The sequence below is a fragment of the Mus musculus genome, chromosome 14 (assembly GCF_000001635.26).
Source record: "Mus musculus strain C57BL/6J chromosome 14, GRCm38.p6 C57BL/6J".
In the NCBI taxonomy this organism is placed as follows: domain Eukaryota; kingdom Metazoa; phylum Chordata; class Mammalia; order Rodentia; family Muridae; genus Mus; species Mus musculus.
In genome coordinates, this window is record NC_000080.6 from 25,237,734 (window position 1) to 25,260,237 (window position 22,504).

Sequence of the window (22,504 nt, forward strand, 5' to 3'; positions counted from 1 at the left end):
CAAGGGGATTAGTGAAGCTCACCTCTAGGAGTGTCTAGAGAGGCATTTCCAGAGATGATGGGGGCTCTGACCTAATAAGTGGGTTCATTCCTTGACAGATTTGTGTTATGATGGCATTACTGGGAGGTGGTAAAAGTTGGGGAACAGGTGTTCTAGTTTAGTTTCTGTTGCTGTTACAAACACCATGACCAGAAGCAATTTGGGGAGGAAAGGGTTACAGGTTATCATCAAGGGGAGTCAAAACAGGAACTTTCAAGGTAGGAATTTGGAATTCCAGAGGAATGCTACTTACTGGCTTCTTCCCTCTGGCTTGCTCAGTTTCTTTTCTTAGATAGCCCAGCCCACCTGAGTAGGGACAGTACTGCCCAAAGTGGGCTGGGCTCTCCTATATCAAGTAACAATTAAGAAAATAGCTCACGGACCTGGCCACGAGAGAATCTGGTCAAATCTCCAGTGGAGGCTCTCTCTCTCCTCTCAGGTGGCTTTATGTTTGTGTAAAGTTAACGGCAGGAGCTAACAGGACAGTATTTCCACAGAAAGAAGTAGGCCGTTTGTATGTCGGGGGCTGATATTGGATACAGATTTTGACTTGTCTTTTTTCTGAGAGCCCTGTGCTTCATGGATCTCCTAGTGGGGTCTGCTCTGTCCACCCTCCCCAGCATGATGCGCTGACATCTCTGAAGCTACCCCTCCTTTCTTACATTGTTTTGTCAGATGTTTGGACTGTAGCAATATGTACAGAATATGCGGAGGTGGGTAAGAAAAAGGATGTCATACTTCTCTGTGTCCTGGGCATCCCAGGTTATTTGGAGCTAGATACCCACAGGCTGAAATGTTCCTCCATGAAGAAAAAGCATGGATCCCACTGGAGGCCAGACCTTCTCTGTATGGCTTCTGAAGCCACTGAGAAAAGCTAACCCCTGAAAGCCACTCAGACTGTCAGAACAACTCCAAGTGCAGCTGCCAAATGTAGAGGTTATACCCAGACCATCTCTGTGGTCCAGCCTGTGACCTGGGTTGGAGACATCCCATTCAGGGCAGGGGAAATAATAAGTACTCACTGACTAGCAAATCCAGCTCTATCGACTTGAAAGGTCGCATATTGATGGACAAAAAGCCAAGGTCAATATTTGATTTTGAGGAACAATAAATCTTGATACCGTGGAAAGGAGGCATCGATGCAGGTGCTGTTAGCTGGGGCTGGAAATGCTGTCACCACCAGTAGCCACACATCCTCCATGACCTGGAAAATGGGGTGGGGTGCTGAATATGTCTGGCAGTTTCTAGGCGTCTCTAGGTGAGGATATGGTCTGTTTGTTTGCTTGTTTGTTTGTTTGTTTGTTTGAAGTCCACAAGAGAGAAAAGTAAAAACTGTCCCTAGATGACTGGCAGAGTACACATTCCAGACCCTGTTTGCACAGATAACAGAGACAGGTGGTACCCCTCCCTAGACTGCCTCTCAGCCCACTGTGATTTGAAGGTTTCCTTCTTTTTCCTGGGCTGGGGTATGGAGGGGATGTCCCCCATATTTACCTCCTTATTCCTTATTCAGCCATTCCTCATTGTCCACTTTTTTTTATCACCCGAGGAAGACACACTGCCAAGCTAGTGAGAGGAGCAGAGCAGGTCACAACTGCACCCCAGATGGGTCTCCTCTGTTATCCCACCTTTCCAGACTCTGCTCCAAGCCCCACCCATCTCAGCACACAGAGTCACTAAGACAAGACCATGTGCCATTCCCCAAATGCTGGGACTGTCCCATCTGAGCCCTGCCCTCACAGTATTGGTGTACATCCCCTGGGGACCTCTCCTGAGCCTCAGGTGGTCTGTTTGACACTGCTCTTTCATAGGGCCTTCTTACCTTCCCCCAAGCAGTGTGAAACCTTCCATTGTCCCTGGACCACCTCCAGTTGGTTACCCCACCCTTTAGGCAGTGACTTGAATGACTGCCGGGTTTCGTTTTCCAGTGATTGACCTCTTCCAGGGCACGTGATGTTTGTACCACTCCAGCCCTGTTACCCAGGCAAAGATGACACAATGTGTGTTGGATGCATGGCTGGACACTGGGGAAAACAGATGTGCCAGGTCAGGGATTTGGAGCTGTCCTGTCAGAGCTGAAAGGGAGTTGAGCAGAACCTGTAGAAAGTGGGGAAGGCAGTGCCCCTGGCAAGCCCTGGAGGAGGAGTCAGCAGAGTCCAGACCTGCCAGCTCCTCTTCCTCACTGGCCACTGCCCTGACCATATTAATCTCGGGCTGAGCTGTGGAAATATCACTCTACTACATTCTATTCAAGTTCCCTGGAACTAAATTATGTTGTCAGGATTGGACAGAGCAGGAATGGAAAAGACCAGGCCGGATGACATGGGGCTGTTAAAAGGAGATGAATGAGTCTATGGTTTCCATTCAATTTTTCAAGGTTTCCCAAGGCAAGCCTGACAACACCACCTTATAACTCTCCGGCACCCTGCACATTCCCTCCACAATCTCATTTTTTTTTTTATTTCTGCCCATCAGATTAGAAGGACAGGGATTCTTCTTGTGGCTTCACAGATGAGGAAATAGAAAAGCTGGAGTAAAAGGGTGAGGAACACATCGACTAAGGTAAAGGTCGAGGCAAGGTCAGGCTGTAAATCTGCGATACAGCCACCAGGACCAGCTCTGGGCTCGTGGTGTAATGTTTCCATTTCCCACTTGCTCCGCTTCTTCTGCAAAATGGAGCTGAGCAGCACCATCTCCTAGGCCACAAGGCATCAAGGAAGTGACTGAAACTTCAATCCTTCATTCGTTCATTCATTCATTCATTCATTCATTCATTTCTGGTTAAATCAGACATCCCATGAGTCGAACATGTGTTAACTCTTCTCATGTAAGGGTCTTAACTTAAGAGAATTTCTACTTGATAGCTGTCTGACAGCAAGTCGGGTGCTAAGGCTTTGTTACTGAGAAGCTAGCCCTCAGCACAATTTCTTTGTGTGGTGTGTGTGCACCTAGGTGCGTAGACATGTGTGTACCTGTGCGTCCATGTATGTGCACTGTGTGTGTCTTCTTCAGTTCTTCAATTGATGTCTATCCTGTTTTTTAAGACAGAGTTTCCCACTGAATGCAATGCTTGCTGATTTGGTTAAACCAGCTTGCTAACATGGTCGTGGGGTCTTTGTGTCTCCTCCCCAGCATTGAGATTACAAAATCGCACAGCCACAGTCAAGGTTTTCTTCCTCCGTGGGTACTAGGGATCGAACTCAGGTCCTCATGCTTGTCTGTGAAGCACTTTACTAGCTGAGCCATCTCTCCAGGCCCCAGCACAGTTGCCTGAAGGGAGCGAGTCATATGTAAAGACTTTCTGCATCAAGCGTGTCCTCTGAGAAAGGAGGGAGGACTCTTCCCTGTCAGTCTGAGGAACACACAGTGTATATGGAATGACCAGCTTCCAGCTCCATGGTGTGCCCCCGTTAAAGGCAATCTCACCATCCAGGGCAGAGTGAGCCTCGGTTGTAAACAAAGGCCTAATTAAATTAACATAAATGATTTTATGTAAATTAAAGATCCACATGATGGCTGTTTATTGGTAGCAGCATCATATCTTGCACTGCACATGCTTGTTTAAAATTAATGTGCATAAATGCTCCAAACACCGTATTCGTATTATTAATAATGATAATAATGGTGAAAGGATGATAATAATAAACATATTCTCATAACAATGGTTCCCAGATGACTCTAAAATCTCAGCAGGGAGTGTGTGGAGTGTCTCGGCTCCTCTGGGAAACAACAAAAATTCCAGGGGCTTCCTAGTCTCCCCAGCCTTCATGCAGGGGTCCGTGCTGATATCTTCACTGAGTTGGCTAAAGAATGGCCTCTGAAACTCCTTCCATCTTTTGAGGCCTTACTCCCAGCCAGCTCTGCTATAAATCAGCCCAAACCTGCACAAGCGTCAAAGCGCTCTCCCTCCTCCCCATCTCAGAACCCACTTTTCCCATCAGTCTTCTCATCTCTTGTCTTCCTGGACACCCCTCAGATGTATGAAGATGGTGGCAGGTATACTGATGGTTCATTCTTCGTAGGTGGGTTAATGGAGGTCAGAGGCCGAAGCAACCCAAGGCCTACAGCAAGATCTCGGAGCTAGCACTAAAGTTCTTCTGACTCGGGTACTGCTGAGGTACACAAACAAGAGGTATTGGCTTAAAACACATAATCACTCAGTTCGACACGTCGGCTAGGGAGACTGGGAGACGACGTAAGTAGAGGAGCAGGTGAGGAGCTAGCAGTGTGAGGCTGTGCAGCAGCGTCTTTCTTTGATGCTCTCTATCCTAGAGTCAGTTGGCCAATGATGCTGTAAGGATTTTTTTTTTCCCAAAAGAACTGACATTGAAGGACATCTACTGAATGTGAGCCCAAACACAGGCTTTGTGTGCCTCAAGGGAAGATGCTCCAGACTGTCTCCAGGCCAGAGGGTGAGTTTTTATTAACTCCAGAAAGTCACCAAACTCCCTGACAAATCGTTATAGGGACTGGAGAACTCATGTGGTGATCCTGAGCTTGCCAAAGACAACTGGGTGAACACTATCACCTTCCCCAGAGGTCTAGGTCACCCTTTCTCTTTGTGATAGCAGGCAATGGCTGTCAGCCAATCAGAGTATGTGTGTACACGGGTATATGTGTGAGTGTGTATATGCATATTAGTATATAAGTATGGAGTATATATACATATATGTATATATGTGTATTGTGAGGGTATATATATATGTGTGTGTGTGTGTGTGTGTGTGTGTGTGTGTGCTCCACTAGATTGTGAGGATCTGAGAACCAGACTGAGACTAACGGGTCATAGCACCAAGTGCTCCCAATGCCCTTGGCCTTCATAGCCACCAGCAGCGCCTCAGGGAGAACTCTAAGGGTTCATGACCTTGAATGGAGGATGCTATTTATTTTTTATTACAATAGAGGCAGTAAGCTACAGTTCTACTGTCAATGCTTGAGACTAATGTCACCTACAAGAGACCACATAGGTTTTCTATTCCGTTTAAGTTACTGCAGATATCTCAAGTGTTTAGTTCAACAGAGGCCAGGAGCATCTATCTTGCAGAACCCCATAGAGCTTTGTAGGTCCTGGTCCTCTGTATTAACTGCTGTCCTAACTCAAAAACAGCCTTAGGCAATATGCAACTCAATGTCCTCAAGACTTTGTTCCAGTAAAACTTTATTTACAAAAAAACGGGGAAACCATCAAGCTCATGGCTTCCGGGTCCTTTGTACAATGAGTCATCCCTTTGACGTTACAATAGCTATCGGAATCTTGTTACTTAGTTCTTAGCAGAGAAGCACATCCTTTATGTCAGACTCCTTTTTGAACTTTGAGAATTGACTTTTAGTATCCTGCGTTGCTTCTGTGTACCCATATATCTTGTTTCAACCATTCAAAGCCCTTCTTCTAAGATAGGGTCCCTGACCGACCTCAGGAGCCTTTGACCCTCTCCATGAAAGTGAAGTGCGCTCAGGATTCAACAAGTCTCAGCTTCCATCCTGTGCTGTGGAAGCGGCACAGCTAGCAGGACTAGGCTCATATCAGAAGCTTCCTGTGTGAATTCAGTAACATTAGGAATGCAGAGTGCTCTGTTACTAACACTTTTGTTTCCCCAATGGCACCTATTACAGTCCTCTGTACCTGGTAGGCACTGGATAAATTGTTGCACCCGTGTGAGTTGAATCAAGAGCCTGGCAGCCTTCCAGGAAGAAGGGATGGAGGGGAGGAGTAAGAGAGGGAGGAGGCATAGAGAGAAGGAGTGAAAGGGGGAGAGGGAAGGGAGGAGGGCAGAGGACCCTGGCGGCTCTGTATCGTTTCTACTGCCGCCCATGCAGAGTCCATAAGCATCTCATCTGTTTAGAAATTGCACAGGGGGGCTGCAAAGAGGAAGAAGGGTGGGGGGAAGGGGGCTGTGTGCAGAGCAGAGACTTCCTGCTGATGCGGCAGGTTTTAAGAGCACAACTTGCAGTTTGCCAAAGCCCATGAACCTTGAAATAGAAATATGGACCTCTTAATTCATCGCGCTGTTATTTGATAAAGTATAAGGTAAATGAATGCAGAGCCTTTTCCCTTTAATTACACAAGGAGAGGGAGGAGCAGAGGCCTGGGGGAGAGAGGCCACTGTGAAGTCAATGACATAGAACAGAACGAAGGGGCTCAGAGTGCAGCTCTGATAGCCTTACCCTGGAGACAGAGGCTGAAACCATGAATACAATGATAACAAACTGCACTGGGCACTACCCATAGGAGTGCATTCCGAGAGAGACAATGGGACCAATGGAGCCTTCAAAGGCCAGTAGCCCACCTGGGTGGGGAAACGACCCTGGCTCATCTACACCAGGCACCAGAATTGCACTACAGGAAAAGCCTGTAATAATGGTAATGGTCCCACAGGTAAAAGCAGGCAGGCATCGAGTCCCTGTTTCCCTGCTTGAACAGGGCCAAAGCCTCATTCTGCCTACCCACACAGTACATACAAGCCTGGCCTGAGAGTTAACACCCTAGTATGGAAAGGGACAGTGCTAGTAAACACCTCCTACCTTCAACATGGCAGCATGAGGCCTGGAACTTAAAACCTCCCTCTCTCCTCTCTTTAGATCCTTCCGCTACCCATCCAGTCCAGCCATCAAAGACCTCCAGAAAGAGGCACAACCAGCTAGGTGGAAATGATTCAGTATGTGGATGCCCTGTTAATCAATGTACTTAAAGCCCTAGTACTTCTGGCCTTCTAAGGGACCCATACTGTAGTCAAAGGATTCCGACTTGTTAAAGTTGTCCCAGATAACAAGAGGATACAAGACCGAGGCTCTGTCAAGCTGAATTGTGTCCCCTCAATTTCAGATGCTCCAGGTAGTACTCCATCCCCTGAGACAGTGACCTTGTTTGGGAATAGGCGCATTGTCTACTTACTGGTTACAATGGCGCCTTGCTGGAGTAGATTAGTCTCTAGAGTCCAGTGCCGCTACTGTTCTCATTTAGAGGGGAAATTTGGACATAACCATGGCAAAGGAGCACACAGGAGGAGACAGTCAGAGATCAGAGCCACGTGTCTGCCAGCCAAAGACTGTGATCACTTGCCAGCACGCTGATAGAAGCTGTCGGAGAAGCAGAGGACAGACTCCTCCTGAAAGCCATAGATGATGCCCACTGTGCCAACATCCTTTCAAACCCCTGGCCTCCAGGGCACTGAGATCCATGATCTAAGCCACCCACTGTGGTCCTTTGGGATGCCCACTCCAGCACAGTCATGCGGACTCTGTCTACTTTAATGTCTGCTGGATGAGTCACTTAAAGAGGTTTCTGGTCTGACCTTCACAAGACAGACCGCCCATCCCAGCAGGGACACCCAAGACTGGATGGTGTTGAGCACTCTGCAGCCCAGCTACTACAAGATCCTGGGCAAAGACAGAGCTCTCTACCTCGGTTTCCTCCTGTCTAAGGAGTAATTAGTACAGCGCTCCCCGGTTCAGGCACTCAACAGACAAACCCGAGGCTTCTTTAAAATGGCATTGTGTGTTTAGTAGGGGTAAGACTATATGCCAGCTAATGAGATATGGAGAGTGGGATGTGACAGACTGAGCCCAGCCCTGGGCTGCTGCAGCCAGTTTCTGTTGTGGGAGGGCATTTGGAATACTCTGGAATCCCTGTGCCTTCACAGAGACAGGAGGACTGGGCTGGTAAATACAACCCTAGCATGGGCTATCACATGCTACAGCCTGGTCCTACTCTGTCATTGTGCCAGTAAGCCCATGTCAGTCTCCACTGGACACGTGATGATGTGCAAGGCCAGCATCTCTCCCATGGAAACAGAGTAAAGGAAACTACAAGACCATCGACAGTTTTCTTGACCAGTTCTCAGGCATAGTCAAGGCTCAGGTGAGAGGCTCTTTGATGGAAGTCTCAAGGTTGGCTTGGTCTGCAGGAAGCTCAGGCAGCTAAGCCAGACTGTGTCAAAAAATTCAAAATAGAAACTTTCTTGCTTGCCCTGTTAATTTTGTTATGCAATAATAACTCAGAAATAAATATTTTGTTATTCTAAGTACTCTTTGTCCATCCCAAATCAAGAAATGGCCCAGATTCCAGGCCCTTCGGGAGCCTGCAGGCTGCTAGTCCTCTCTACTGCCTGGGGAGGTCTCCAGAGGATCCAGCTTCCTTCTGCCCACCCCTGAGGGCTGGACGGCCATGCATAATTAAAGCCAGAGCAGGATTCTTGCAGCATTTCTTGTTGGCAACGGAGAGGCTTGCTGAGGCAAGGCCTTGGAGTTGTTCGAAACATGAACAATCTCTAGGTCTCTGAAGAAGAAGAGAAGAAAAAAAAAAGATAATAATAATATGTCCTGTCCATTAAAGTCGCGGACAGACAGGAACCCTTGCTGAGGGCCTTTGGGACACTTTTCTTGGGCAGTGGGCTGCATGTGAGTGCGAGAGAACTTAGGCTTGAGGCAAGACCTGCCAGAGAACAAGGTGGGTCTCCTAGGACACGCCCACCGGCCTGCTCCCCAGAAGATGGGGGTATGGAAGCTCAGCTGTGACTGAACTCTACACAGTGGGTAGGATCCCATCCCACAAGGCCATGGCTGCCAGGTACAAAGCCATGGACAAAGCTTACCATCCCTCTTGCCTTCTTTTTCAAGAAATATCAAATGTAGCCCAGGCTAGCATCAAACTCACTCTGTAGCCAAGGGTGTCCTTGGACTTAGGATTCGTCTGCCACCTGCTAGGATTATTGGTATGCACCACAGCTCCCATTTGATAGGGTACTGAGGATTAAACTCAGGGCTACCTGTGTACTAGTCAAGCACTCTACCAACTGAGCACATCCCAGCCCCAGAGACCATTGCACTTTTTTTTTCAGTTTAATTTTTTTATTAAATGTGTTTTTATTAATTCCTCGAGAACGTCATATTGCCTATTATAATCACATTCACACCTACTCCTCCTGGTCCCTCCCAGATCCACCCCTACCTCCTTCTCCTCCCTAATTTGTGTCCTTTTCTTTGTTTCCTTTTGTGATCACCTGCTGAGTCCAGTGAGAGGGGCTATCCTCTGGAACTTGGCCAAGTCGCCAGGGACCACACCCTTAAAGAAAACTGACTCTGCCTTCCCTAGAAGTCATCAATGGCTTATAGTTCCCCAAATAAGGACAGAGACTACTGATCCCCTTCCTCCAACCATAGAATACTGACCGCCTTGATCTTGCTCAAGTCTTGTGCAGGGGAGCTCGAGTGCCCGTGAGCAGCTCATTATCGTATATTGTGAAGACTAAGTAAAAGACTGGGTGCCCAGCACTCCTCCCGGGCACTGTTGCTGGAGCTGGAAACAAAGTCTGACCTCAGTAAATGAGGCAGCCAGCAGCTCTATCCTTTCAGAGATCATACGCTGATACACCACCGGCAGTCAGTCATACGGTGACAGTCACATTGGAAGAGGTGATAACATTGTTGCTAGGACGTCTACCACCTGCTTATGAAGTAACTGTACTGTCCCTATCCCTGTCCTGTATGCTCACAAACAGCCAGGCAACAAGGCCATCAGGGTTTGAGAAGAGCCCAATTCACCCTCAATGAGCTTTGTGGCTTAGGCCACATTACACAGCTTCTCTGTACCACAGATATTCAGTAGGACTGTGGGCAAAGACATAGAGTTAGACCTTTGGTCAGTGTACCCAGTGTTAACAATTGTCTAAAGATGATTGGACCACACATGTTTAACTCCCGCTCTCCCATAATCTCGTCTTCTACAATATGTCTTGTCTTCAAAGTGCTCAAAACCACAGGTCTTTACCTCTGTGGGGCTGGCCTGGCCCCAGCTGCCTGTCCTCCTCTTCTGTGGCACCCTACAGCAAGAGAGAGAGCCAGCCCTGGGAATCACTTCCTGGAAGATGTGCTTGCCAGATGGCTCTGGAGACAGCCAACCTCAGGTATGAACTGGGTTCTTCTACTTCGCAACCATGTGGCCTGGGCCAGTTACTTGGCACTCTGTGAAGGTATGAAGAACACCAGAAGGGAAGAGAAACAGAGAAACACTCAAAATTTCAGATGCTGTTCACTGCCTGCTCCAGTCCAGGATGGCAGCCACCCCCACACCTCCTAGGAAACCCTGAGCTGGCTCACTGAATGACTACGCTGGGGCATAGAGGGGTGCTGCTCAGATTTGTAGGTCACATGAGTTAGAAAGGCAAGATAACCAAACAGATGATTGGCCCCAACGTCTTTTAAGAAGTAAGAACAGGGGCTGGAGAGATGGCTCAGAGGTTAAGAGTACTGACTGCTCTTCCAGAGATCCTGAGTTCAATTCCCAGCAACCACATGATGGCTCACAACCATCTGTAATGAGATCTGATGCGCTCTTCTGGTGTGTCTGAAGACAACTGCAGTGTACTCGTATGGATAAAATAAATAAATAATACGAAGAAGAAGAAGAAGAAGAAGAAGAAGAAGAAGAAGAAGAAGAAGAAGAAGAAGAAGAAGAAGAAGAGGAGGAGGAGGAGGAGGAGGAGGAGGAGGAGGAGGAGGAGGAGGAGGAGGAGGAGGAGGGGGAGGAGGGGGAGGAGGGGGAGGAGGGGAGGAGAAGAAGAAGAGGAAGAAGAGGAAGAAGAAGAGGAAGAGGAAGAAGAAGAGGAAGAAGAAGAAGAAAAGAAGAAGAAAAGAAGAAGAAAGAGGAGGAGGAGGAAGAGGAGGAAGAGGAACGAAAGCCAGGCATAGCTGTGCACTCCTTAATCCTAGCACTTAGGAAGCTGAGACAGGCAGATCTCTGTGAGTTTGAGGTCAGACTGGTCTACAAAATGAGATCCAGTTCAGCCAGGGGTATGCAGTGAAACTCTGTCTCAAAAGACATACAAAACAAACAAACAAGAGGGAGAGGGGGTAAATGAAGACGAGGAAGAACTGTATGTGACAGTCAACCATGAAAAGGAATGGAAAATTCCATGTTCTTTGCTCATTGTCAAAGAACCAAAAGTCCATTCTGGCTAAAAGAGAATGTTTTACATCATCAAGGTTTGGGCGAAATGTGTGTGTGCGTGTGTCTGTCCCTGTATCTGTATGTGTCTCTTTATGCTTATGCAAGCCACAGCACATGTATGGAGCCAGAGGACGGCTTTGAGGAATCACTCCTCTCTGTCCACACTTACCTGAGTCCCCAGGATTGAACTCAGGGTGCCAGGCTTCTGAGTAAGTGACTTTACAGGTTGAGTTGTCTTACAAGCTCTCCACCATGGTTTTTGAGACACAGTCTCTCACCACTTTTGCTAGACTGGATGGCCAGTGAGTTCCAGGGACCTGCCTCTAACACTGAGGTTAGAAACAAGCACCGTCATGCACATCTTTCATGTGGGCACTAGGAATCTGATCACAAGACCTCATGCTGGCACAGCAAGCATTTATCGACTGACTCATCTCCCCAACCCCTGGACATGAAATTTTTCATCATGAGATTATTTCAGTCTCCTAATCCATCAGTAAACAACAATAAAAAGACTGAGTTTTTAAAAGGCCAAATGAATGGCGTGGCCTCCTAAAAATTATTGCTAACTTAGGCCACATTAATCAATTTATAGGGTCAAAAATAAAACTGAAAAAATAAACTTATGTATTTCATTTGTCAAAAGGAAGATGGGTAACATGATCTAGGAACAGATGCTGGAGGAAGAAGAGGAACCTAAGATGGCCAAAGAGACATGTGCAGCACTCACCTCCTTCTCTCAGAGAAGAATGGAAGCTGCGGATGGACGGCTGCATTTTGAGGAGAACGCTACCAGGAAGAATGCTGCAGCTCATTATCTCTAAGGGATGAGAGGCGCTGCCAGTGAGGTAGGAGTCCTGCTTAAGGACAAGTTGGTTCTGTTCTCACAGGGATGAGGCTCTTACAGAAGGACAAATTCCACCCCCTGCCTCTCCCCCTCCTCCCCCTGCTTCTCCCCCTCCTCCGCCTCTTCCTCCCCTCCTCCCCACTATGAGCTTCCACAGCAAGGTCTTTAGTATATGCCTACCCCCCAGTCTTGGCCTTCTCTGCCTTCAGAAATGACAGGGTGAATTCTTGGCCATCTCTAGTTACCTCACCATCTCCAATGTTGGTGCAGAGCACAGCAAACCTACTGGGAGTTTTCCTGTGCCTTCCTCCTTTGTGGAGGTGGGAAGTCCTTTCTCTCATGTGCTCGTGTGCTGACAGCACCCGTCTCATACAGCTGTTGTGGACATGGTGGCCCTACCAGGTCCTCAGAACTCTGTGTCCTACTTCTTGCTCATCTGATTTTTTTTTTAAAGATTTATTTATTTATTATATGTAAGTACACTGTAGCTGTCTTCAGACACTCCAGAAGAGGGCGTCAGATCTCATTACAGATGGTTGTGAGCCACCATGTGGTTACTGGGATTTGAACTCTGGACCTTCGGAAGAGCAGTCAGTGCTCTTACCCACTGAGCCATCTCACTAGCCCCATCTGATTATTTTTAATGATGATGACATTCATAAATCCATAAATTGATGTGCTGGCCTACCAATTACCTAGATGGTTAAGCTCTTGGCATAGTTGGTGGAAAACCAGAGAGTTAACAGATACCTGTTGAAGATCTCAGTCCATGAGGAGGGGTTCTCCTTGGGAACCATTGCTTGACAGAGAATAGTCATTACATGTCCCCTGGCCTAACCACAGTGTTAAAGTAGAGTCCTCTGCTCAGCTCTGAGACGTCACTGATGCTCATTCTCCAAGCCCTATGCCCTTGAAGTAGGCTCTGGCTAATAATGAATTAAATGTGTATCCCTTTAACTGTGGCTGGGACAACCCTGGTGCCTACTTGGAGTATCTGCGGTCATCATTACATAGGCCCTAAAAGCTCTGGACAGTCACCCCCATACATAGCTGACATGGTGACATAGCATCTTTCCTCATGAAGGCCAGGGCTCATTCCTTCAGTTGCATACTCGTGTGTGTGTGTGTGTGTGTGTGTGTGTGTGTGTGTGTGTGTGTGTGTGTGTGTGTTATGGTATGTGTATATTCTGCTAGTTTCCCCAAAAGACAAGAAAATCCTTCCACCTCAGCAGGCTAAGAACTTTCCTGATTTTAGTATAAAGGGTTCTACATCCTGAAAAAGGAGACATGGTTAGTCCCCCTCAGCCCTAGAAACATCCTCTTCCACCAGCCACGAGCATACATCTTCAGGCCAAGTCCCCTGACCATTACTCTCCCCTTACTACTCATGACAATCACCATGGTTACCAGCTTCTGAGATGGTAACTCACACCTGTCTTCACTGTTACTGCTGGTGTCACCTACTGCCAACCTGGTCTCAGAGACAGAAGCCACCACCAAGAGCTCTGCTCATGTGTTGGAAACATCTCTCATTGCAAGGGGATGGCAAAGAGCCATCTGTGGGATCAGTACGCGTGGACTCCAGCATCCATCATGTCCTCTTTTCTGAATCTCTGGCTCCTCCTGACACCTGCTACAGTTGTGCTGACATTTCTGCTTCTCATAGTGTGGGCCTTATTTTCGCAGCTCCATGTTCCACAGGAATAGCATGTTAGCCTCTACTCCAAGAGCCCAAGGAAGATGTATCATGTCAGAAAGCTCTGCCTTGTGTGGCCCCTGGCTCTCACCTCTCCTCCTCCCAGCCTGCCAGGCATCCACCCTTAGCCCCTAGCCACACTCCTAGGACATCACTGACAAACCCACACCAATTTGTTCCCTCCCTTAGAAGACCCATCACTGTCCCGGCTGTTCATTGTATGTATGATCCTAACTTTTAGCTGTGTCCAGGAAAGGAAGGGAGCTGACAAGACAGCAAGAGCCTGTGTTGGGCAGAATCTAGCACTACTTTAAGCAAGGGCATAACACTTGTCTTGGACACTCAGTAGACCTGATTTCCAAATGTTCAAGGCCACTGATCCAGACACCTCCAACACAATTTCCATCCTCCTGTTCCTTCTCAACCAGAATGCGACCTTGACCTAGCCAACTCACCTGGGGTTAAGACTGCAAAAGCCTGTATTTGGAGCTCTGCATTGTAACCAAGCCTGGATCTTTAACCTCAATGTCTTGCCCCCACCTCTTATTGCAGAACTAAAACTCCCAGTACAGATTGGAAAGCCTGTGACTTTCACGCTCAGCCCTAAATTGCTAATTATTCATGCAGGAGTTTTTATTGTTTGTTTCCAATCAATAGATTACATTCAGCAGGGGCCATACAATTTCATTGTCCTTATGATTATGATTTTTCTGTCCTTTTCAACTGCCTGCCCTACTTCCCTCTAGCCCAGTTTCTCCACAGAGAAAGATTTTCCCAGCTGCCCCAAGCATTGTGACCTCTAACCAGCTCTCAGATTGTCCACACCACCAATGAGTACATCTACAGTGCTTCTGGCCAACGGATGAGCCCCTGTCATCCTACTTGGATTCTGTTCCCTTAGACTACTCCAAATCCTGTCACAATGGGCCAGGTTCTCTAAGACTGCCATGGGGTCTAGCCTACAAGAAGTTCATCAGAGACTGACTTGGGCTGGGTACCCATGGAGGGTGAAGTGTGGGTCTGATGGAGGGAGAAGCTGATGTCAGTGGGTTTGAAGCAGACACACAAGTCACACCCGTGGGATTATGAGGCAGGGAAGAGCTTCTCAGAGACACACTTAGCAGCTGTAGAGTTGAGAAGAGACAGAACTCTGCTTGAAGGACTCCCTGAGATGAGCTCGGCCTCAAGCAGTGAACCAGGTTCTAGTCCCCAGAAAGCACCACACAGACAATGGGAAGAAGAGCAGAGGGATCGAGAACCCAAAGACCCCATGGACCTGCTGCTGTGCTGAGAGCACAGGATGATGGTCCTATACTTTAGGATGATGGGCAGCTCATCTGTTGGCCAGGAGCACTGTAGATGTCCTCATTGGTGGTGTGGACAATCTGAGAGCTGGTTGGAGGTACCAACACTTGGGGCCACTGGGAAAATCTTTCTCTGTGGAAACCCTGAACTGGATGGAAGTAGGGCAGGTAGATGAAAGGGACAGCAAATTCATAATCATAAGGACAATGGCATTCTTCGGTGCCCGCTGAATATGTTCTGTGAGATTTCAGGAAAGCAAGCATCACTTTTAACTGAATGGATCTTGGGGGGGGGGGTAGGGTGTCAAAGAATAAGCATGTGTCTTCTGTGTACTGATGACAAGCAAACACTGGTGCGTGAAGTGTAATGCCGCAAAAGAAAGACAGAATCCAGACTTCCTTCAGAGTGTTCTCTTTCCAGATGAACCTTGTAGTCTCAGGGGACAGTTTCTACCACACATGGCAGAGAGTGTACTTGAGGCTTGGCTCTTAAGCTGCCACAGTAATATTGAAGCATTTCAAGGTTCCAAGGGCAGTGCTAGGGGGTCTGGAGATGGAAACCCTGGGGTGGGTGGATTTACTACCTGTGCACGGAGCAAGGGAGTCCACAGTGACACACCTACACCAAGGCTTCCTGATGTCACCATGGCCCCTCCGGCTGGAGCGCACACTCACTGACTGGATGCCCGAATGGGTGTTCATCCCTCTGTGTGTATACAGACATGCACACATGCTCTTCCCAACACAAATATATATTTAAGATTTACTGTTCTGGAAAACCTAGTGAATAATGTAAATGATGAAAGCCTGCGTCTGGCAGAAAATAGTGTTCGGGCAGCTTCATTGAGATTCAGCCCCTGGTGCAAGCTTGGTAATACACACGCCGTATGAATTATGGATCCGGGCTTTATCTCTCCTGCTACACATGAATGTTTGATAACGATTGCTGCCAATATTATATTTTGTCAAAATGCTCATCTAAAATTCAGTTAAAAATGCTTTCTGGTAATTATGCACTGACTTTACAAGGAGGAGGAGAGGGGACACAGAAAGCGTCCTATGTGGGGTCGCTGCTGGGCATGTGTTCTCTCTCACTAGAGGTATTTGTGTGCAGAGGGGGGCGGGGGGAGAGGGAGATCTGGTGGGCCCTGATTCTCCTGTTGTTTCTTCTTCCTCCTTCATATCCTCATTAAAGGAGGTGTTATGGTGAGGTATCCTCTCCGCTCCCCCAGCTCTCCAAAACGCAATCACTTCTTGGGTATTTTCAAACTCAGCTTTGGCTGACCGCCATCATTGCCCCAAGCACTGCCACTTCCAACTGGACTCCTATGACAGGCATCTAGAAGCCCCCACACCTCATGGCTCTTTCTTATAGGTGGAAAGTCCACAGCCCTCTGAGCTCCACTGCATCCACATCAGACATTGCCAATGGATCACCTCAGTCCCCTGCTCCACCTCAGACTCTTTCCGGACATGTACATGTTCTGGGTAACTACGGTCAATAAAATGAAGATGACGTAAAGCTTCTCAGACTTTTCTGAAGTTCGAGGTGGAGTCCCACCTCTGGAGAATGAGCTTACTTCAGCCTGACTGATACTCCCCACCCCCTTTCTTCCAGTTTCATTCCCAGCCGCCCCAGACTCTTCAGTTCCTCTTATCTCATCGTTTTCCTTTCTTCTACTTTTCCATCTATCTGGGATGTTCTACAGTTCTAAGCAAAATGGTGTTGCCTACCAAGGACATGGATGTCCTGTGTGTGCATGCTGGGCCCTAGCACAAAGAACCTTAGAAGCTGTGCTCACAGGCCTACTGGACCAGAAAGATCCGAGAGTAGAACACAAGCATTTATAGATACTGAAAGGGGCCTCTGTGACCCACACTAGGGACTGTTTCTGTGCATTCAGTTGCTATGCATTTAAAAGGAAGTAAGGAGGGCAAGTGTGCAGCTGCCCCATGGTGCCCTCTCCCATATTTCTTTCCTCTCTAGGAATCAGCAGCAACCTGGAGCCCTGTCCTCTTGTGAGTTTCCCAGCAGAAAGCTGGTTCAAAACAGGTGGTTTCTGACTGGGGTGAGATGGAATCTCAATCGTCTTTGATTGGCACTCTTAGCTGGTGTCTTACGTAGGATTTCCATTTCTGTGAAGAGACATCATGACCAAGTCAACTCTTATAAAGGACAGCTTTTAACTGAAGCTGGCTTACAGGTTCAGAGGGTCAGTCCATTATCATCATAGCAGGAAGCATGGCAGTATCCAGGAGGAGCTGAGAGTTCTACATCTTGATCAGAAGGCAGGTAGGTAAAGACTTGTTTCCAGGCAGCTAGGAGGAAGGTCTCAAAGCCTGCCCCCATAGTGACACACATCCTCCAACAAGGCCACACCCACTCCAACAAGGCCACACTTCCTAATAACGCCACTCCCTGGTCCAAGCATATTCAAACCACCACAGCTGGTAAGCATGAGCATTTATTCATAAGAAGTTCATTGGCCTTCACTTCATCTTTATCTCAGTGACTCAGGCAGAACACCAATCATTGAGAAATCAAGTAACAACAGATGCTGGAGATGTGAATGAAAGGGAATCCACATAAAATATTTATAGGCATGTAAGCTAGCCTAAGCAACAACAGAGCCAGTGTTATGACCTGGCTGTGGTGTTGCTGGTTGTTGACCCAAACCACCATGTCAATGTGTGTCACAGCCCTCTGAGTAACAGCTTAGTTATAGATCCAACCCAGGTGTCCAGCGACAGGGGGATGGAGGAAATAAGTGTGCAGGATATTTACTCTGGAAGCCTTTGCATGTGTGAAGAGTGAGACTTTGTCACCTGTGAACTGATGAAGGCCAGTAGAGGCAATCGTATTAAGTGAATTAAGCCAATCTCAGAGAGACCAATAGCCCATGTTTCCTCTCACTTAGAAGTCCTAGATTTCGAAGATTCTCTACAGATACAGAAACGTCTACGGCAAAGTTGTCGCTGTAAAAGCAAAACTTAGAGGGGGAAAGGGGAATATCAAAAGTGGTGAGGAACTGGAAAGAGGCCTTGGGGGAGTGCCCCCAAATTTATCATGTGCTTACATGAGAATGGTCTTATGAAACACAGTATAACACAATTAAAAAATTTAAAATAGAAAGTTGGAAACAAAACAAGTGTTTTCAAATTACGTGTTGGATTTCATGACAACTGGGAAAGGCCCTGGGGGACTCTGTTGGGGTGCTGAGTTGGAGTTCTCACAGGGTTCCTTATATAGACTGGAGCTGGATCAGCACACACAGCCTCCCACCTTGGCTGTTCAGGCTCAGGAGCACCACAGCCAAGGTGGGAGGTGTAGTTTTCCTTCACGAGGTGAGGGAAAACTACAGCCCCGATTCCAGGACCTCTGGGAGGGTTCAGAGCAGAGTTCTGACAGGGTAGACCCCCTGAGGTTCTCCCATCAGTGTGTCCTGCACTCTGCAGGAGTCTGCGGCCTCTCCCCCTTTCTTCTGCAGACACTGACTACTGCCACTCTATACTGGCGCCATGCTGGGAACTGGAGGGGGAAGATGAAAGTCACAGGGCTAATGGCTGAAAGTTCTCACATTCTCAGATCAGTGCTGAGAGTCCAGACAGATGGGCCAGGCTGGCATGAGAACTCAGTGGGGAGTGGGAGCAGAGAGAGAAGATGCTAAGAGGGCAGTTGGGGGGTGGGCTGTGAAGGATAGGAAGGAGAAGGGAGAATGGAGAGGAAGGCTTGTCAGGCATCAGGAGATGCATGTCCCAAAGCCCAAAGTCTTGAGAGAGCCCTTGGAGCAGTGAAATACATAAGGAGTTCAACTGGGCCAGAGCCTAGAGCTAGGTGAGAGGCCTGAGCTCTGAGGTCAGAGTGTCTGGACACTTCCCACAGGTTTCACATGGCTAGTGGACAGCCAGGTCACAGAAGAAGTCAAGGCCTGAACTGGGTTTTGTGCCTATCTGTCTACCATATAACTGCTTCTGGAAGTCTTATCTCTAAGAGAGCACTTACCTCTTATCCCCAGACCCACTGCCATTGCTCTAAGATGGGGTAGTGCCCCTCCACCCATTGACTCTCTGCAGCCTGAGGCTCCTCTGACCACCAAGGGGAAGTGGAAGCAAAGCTGGTAGGTGGAAGCTGAAGCTCTGTCCATCTTCTAGGTAGACCAGCTGTACAGAGAGCTAATGCCATGGGTGTTTTCTATGCCTCCCTACCATGGGAAGACCACATGAACAGAAGCTCATGTCTTTACATTGAGTCTTCCTAGAGGCCAAGGAATGTCAGGCTGAGCACTGCCCATCCTGTCCAGGCAATAATCCAGTGCATCTTGAACAGCCCAGCCCAGCAAGACCTCACAGGGCCTCCACAAGCTGATTTGCAACTGCCATCTCTAAGAAGCCCCAGAGAGAGTAAGGCGAAGGATGAGGTACCCCCACTGTACCCTGACAGAATTCCTGATCTGATGGTCATGAGATTTTTTTTTTAAATCACTGAGGTCTTTTGCTCCACACTTCAGTGCAGTTTGTTATGCAATAGTGGGTAGCTACACCAGTAGGAATAGACTCTGTTGTCACAGAAAACTCACTCACAGTCATTTGAACAAACAGTGGTCAGCCATCTTCCTGGACAAGAAGATGGCTCATGGAACCAAGGCCAGTGTGTTTGCCTTTTTCTTCAAGTTGACAAGAAGGCTGCTGCTGCCCTACGTGCCATGTTCTAATTCCTACCTGGAAGTATAAAGAGAATAAAGGCTTTCCCAGGCGAACTAAGCCTCCTTTATACTGGGGGGAGCCTCAGTTTCCCAAGAACCAGCAGCAGCAGCCCAGGTCTGCTTAGGTCTTTAAGATTTGGGTCATATGGCCACTCCCAGATGACAGTGGAACACAGAGACTACCATGAGTGCTGTGGTCTACCTGTGTTAGCCAGATTTTCAGCACTGTGGCAAAACAGCTAAGAAAAACAACTTGAAAAGAAGATTGGTTTATTTAGGCTTGTGGTCTTAGAGGTGTCAGCACATGGCCACTTGGCCCAGTTGCCTATAGGGTGACATGGAAGGAGATTCAAGGGAACAGAAGTGTCAGGATTGAAGGTGGAGGCTGGCTCAGCTGTAGCAGGAATAAGGGTGTTGGGGTGGTGTAAATACAGGTGTCATGGGTTTGAGTGGATGACAGATTTCTTGGGTGGAGTCACACATTCAAGGAATGAAATAGATGAACCCTGTTTACGCTAATCCTGGAAGAAAGGGAACTCAGACATAATTAGAAGCGATAATGGGAAAATAACCACACATAGGGGAAAGAGACAGAATTATAATAGGGAACTCAGCTCAGATCTTTGAAAATAAATGAAAACAAATGGACAAAATGAGCGATTTATAAAGAAAGCATCAATAATGAAAATGAGCCCCGTTTCTCAGGGTCAAAAAGGAAAGTGCTGTCAAGAAGCCACCATCCACTACAAAGCTAGCCTCCCCCTTCACCCAGATACTCCTGGAGAGGAGAGAGAAACTCCGTGCTCCCAAATACCGTACCAGAGTGAGACCAGAGCCCAAGAATCCAGCAAAATGCCAAAATGGTAGAGTAGGCAGACATGACGACACAGGTGCCCCTACATTTGCAATGCAGTCCTGTCCTCAGATACCCAATATAATAGTTTATAATCACCTGGGGAGAGGGTCTCAGAGACAAATTGTCTAGATTTGATTGACCTGTGGGCATGTCTTTCAAGGGTTGTATTGATTGACTTAACTGATGCAGGAACATCCAGCCTGAAAGTAGTGGCACCACGACCTGGCTTCAGGCCCTGAGCTCTGCAAGGTGAGTGGAACACAGAGCACACATGCGTCCATTTCTCTCCGCTGCTGACGGTGGAACCGATGTGCTCGGCTGGTTTAAGTTCCTGCCATCTTGACCGTGATGGACTGTAACCTGGAATAACAAGTCAGGATAAACACTTCCTCCCTGAGATGCTTGTAGTCAGGGCGTTTCATCCCAGCCACAGAAATGAAACTAGAACTGATACCATAAGGGGAAAATAATCGTGGTAGGCAGCCAGTTTTATGATACCAATCCACTGCATATCTTAGCTTAACAGTAAGCTGTCAGCTGGTTCCTGAATGGCTCTGCTGAGGGGTATGGCAGAGGCTCGGCTCCAGAAAGGTGGGGGATACAAGAGAGAACACAGGTACTGTGGGTGTCCACCAGGTAGAGAAAGACACACGCTCAAGCTTCACGTTCAGTTTCTATGGCACACATCACTTCCATGGCACTGTAGCATCGGAACTCCAGTCACCGATAGCCGCATGTGCCGTCATTATGACAGTGGCATGGAAAACTCCCAAGGAAAACATGAGCAAGTAGAAAGCACACATATGCATTTGAAAGAGGCAGCGAGCCTCAGCCTTGGGGCTTGTTCTAGTAATTCAAGATGCTTCCTCATAAGGCAGCTCGTATACATCATACTAAAGAAAACCATACCACTTTCCACCAATGCCAGCAGATCCGTCGACTAAAAGTCTTGATTTAAACTTTTAACAAAATAGACCTCTCTGGTAAAGACATGTATCTTATAACTCGAAACTTAGAATCATTTGATTATTGTTTATTTGTTTACTCATTCGTTTTATGTCAGTCTTATTATGTAGCCCAGGCTGGCCTTGAGCTCCCACTCCTGCTGCCTCCACCTCCTGAGTACTGAGATTGCTCAATACAGCTCCATCACTTCCGGCTCTCAGCAGAATCTCTAATGGAAAGCTGATGAAATCAGTCCCAGGAGCGTCAAGAACGAGCATAAAGACTTTAGAGCTTGTATCACTGTGCCGGCCTTGGCAGAATGTCTCTCCACTGGTAATGGGCATGGGCACATGACTTCTCATCACGGAAAAGGTGAGGGAAGGTGATGGAGACACAATTCTGATCCTCACATGCAAGAAGAACCATGGCCTCTCCCACTACTGTCATCTCCGTAGTCACTGTGAGGACAAGCCAGTTGACATTTGCTCACAGGTTCAAGGAAGCTGAGAAGCATGTGGGCACAGAACCCTCCCAAGGCAAGCCCAGTCAAGTAAGGCCAGGATGAGCCACCTCTCAGTATTACTCTGACCACTGTGGGTTTTATTCAACATACCATGGCAAGAGTACTCATTGCACGGTATAGAGTTAAACACTGTGCTTGCTGAATTCCTGATGTAATTAAGAGAACAAATTTAAACGTCCAACATCAAAATAAGAAAACACTGCTAAGCTAGGCAAGGTGGTGCAAACCTATATTCCCAGCACTTGAGCTCCCGAGGCAGGAAGATTACCATAAGTTTGAGGACAGCCCAGGCTACATAATGAGCATAGAGCCAGCCAGAGTTACATAGCAAGACTGTCTTTAAAAAAAGAAAGCCAAAAAACCAAAGTGATATGTTTCCATGGGTAGTGGTGCTTGTTGCTAACCCAGCTGACATCAGTTCAATCCCTGGGGCCTGTATGGTAGCAGACAGCCAACTCCTACAAGTTGTCCTCTGACCTCCACTTGTGCATGGAGGCATCCCTGCACATGTGCACACAAATACACAAAGAAGGATCATTTTTTTAAAGTTTTAATTAAAAAACAAACAACACTAAGAGAGTTGTGGTAGGTTTTGCTTGTTTGGTTGGTTTGGTTTGGTTTTGTTTGTTATTTTGAGACAGTGTCT

The 22,504-nt window shown here is 47.6% G+C and overlaps 1 long non-coding RNA gene across 4 annotated transcripts in view; it reads right to left on the reverse strand.

Moving 5' to 3' along the window:
- Positions 1 to 17,280: 17,280 nt before the first annotated feature.
- Positions 17,281 to 22,504, reverse strand: part of Zmiz1os1 — a 151,773-nt gene continuing 146,549 nt past the window's right edge. For all 4 annotated transcript variants that reach the window (XR_003951078.1, XR_874461.3, XR_874460.3 and 1 more), the window contains one exon: positions 17,281 to 20,750. This is a non-coding gene — a long non-coding RNA (Zmiz1 opposite strand 1). The remainder of the gene's footprint in view (positions 20,751 to 22,504) is intronic.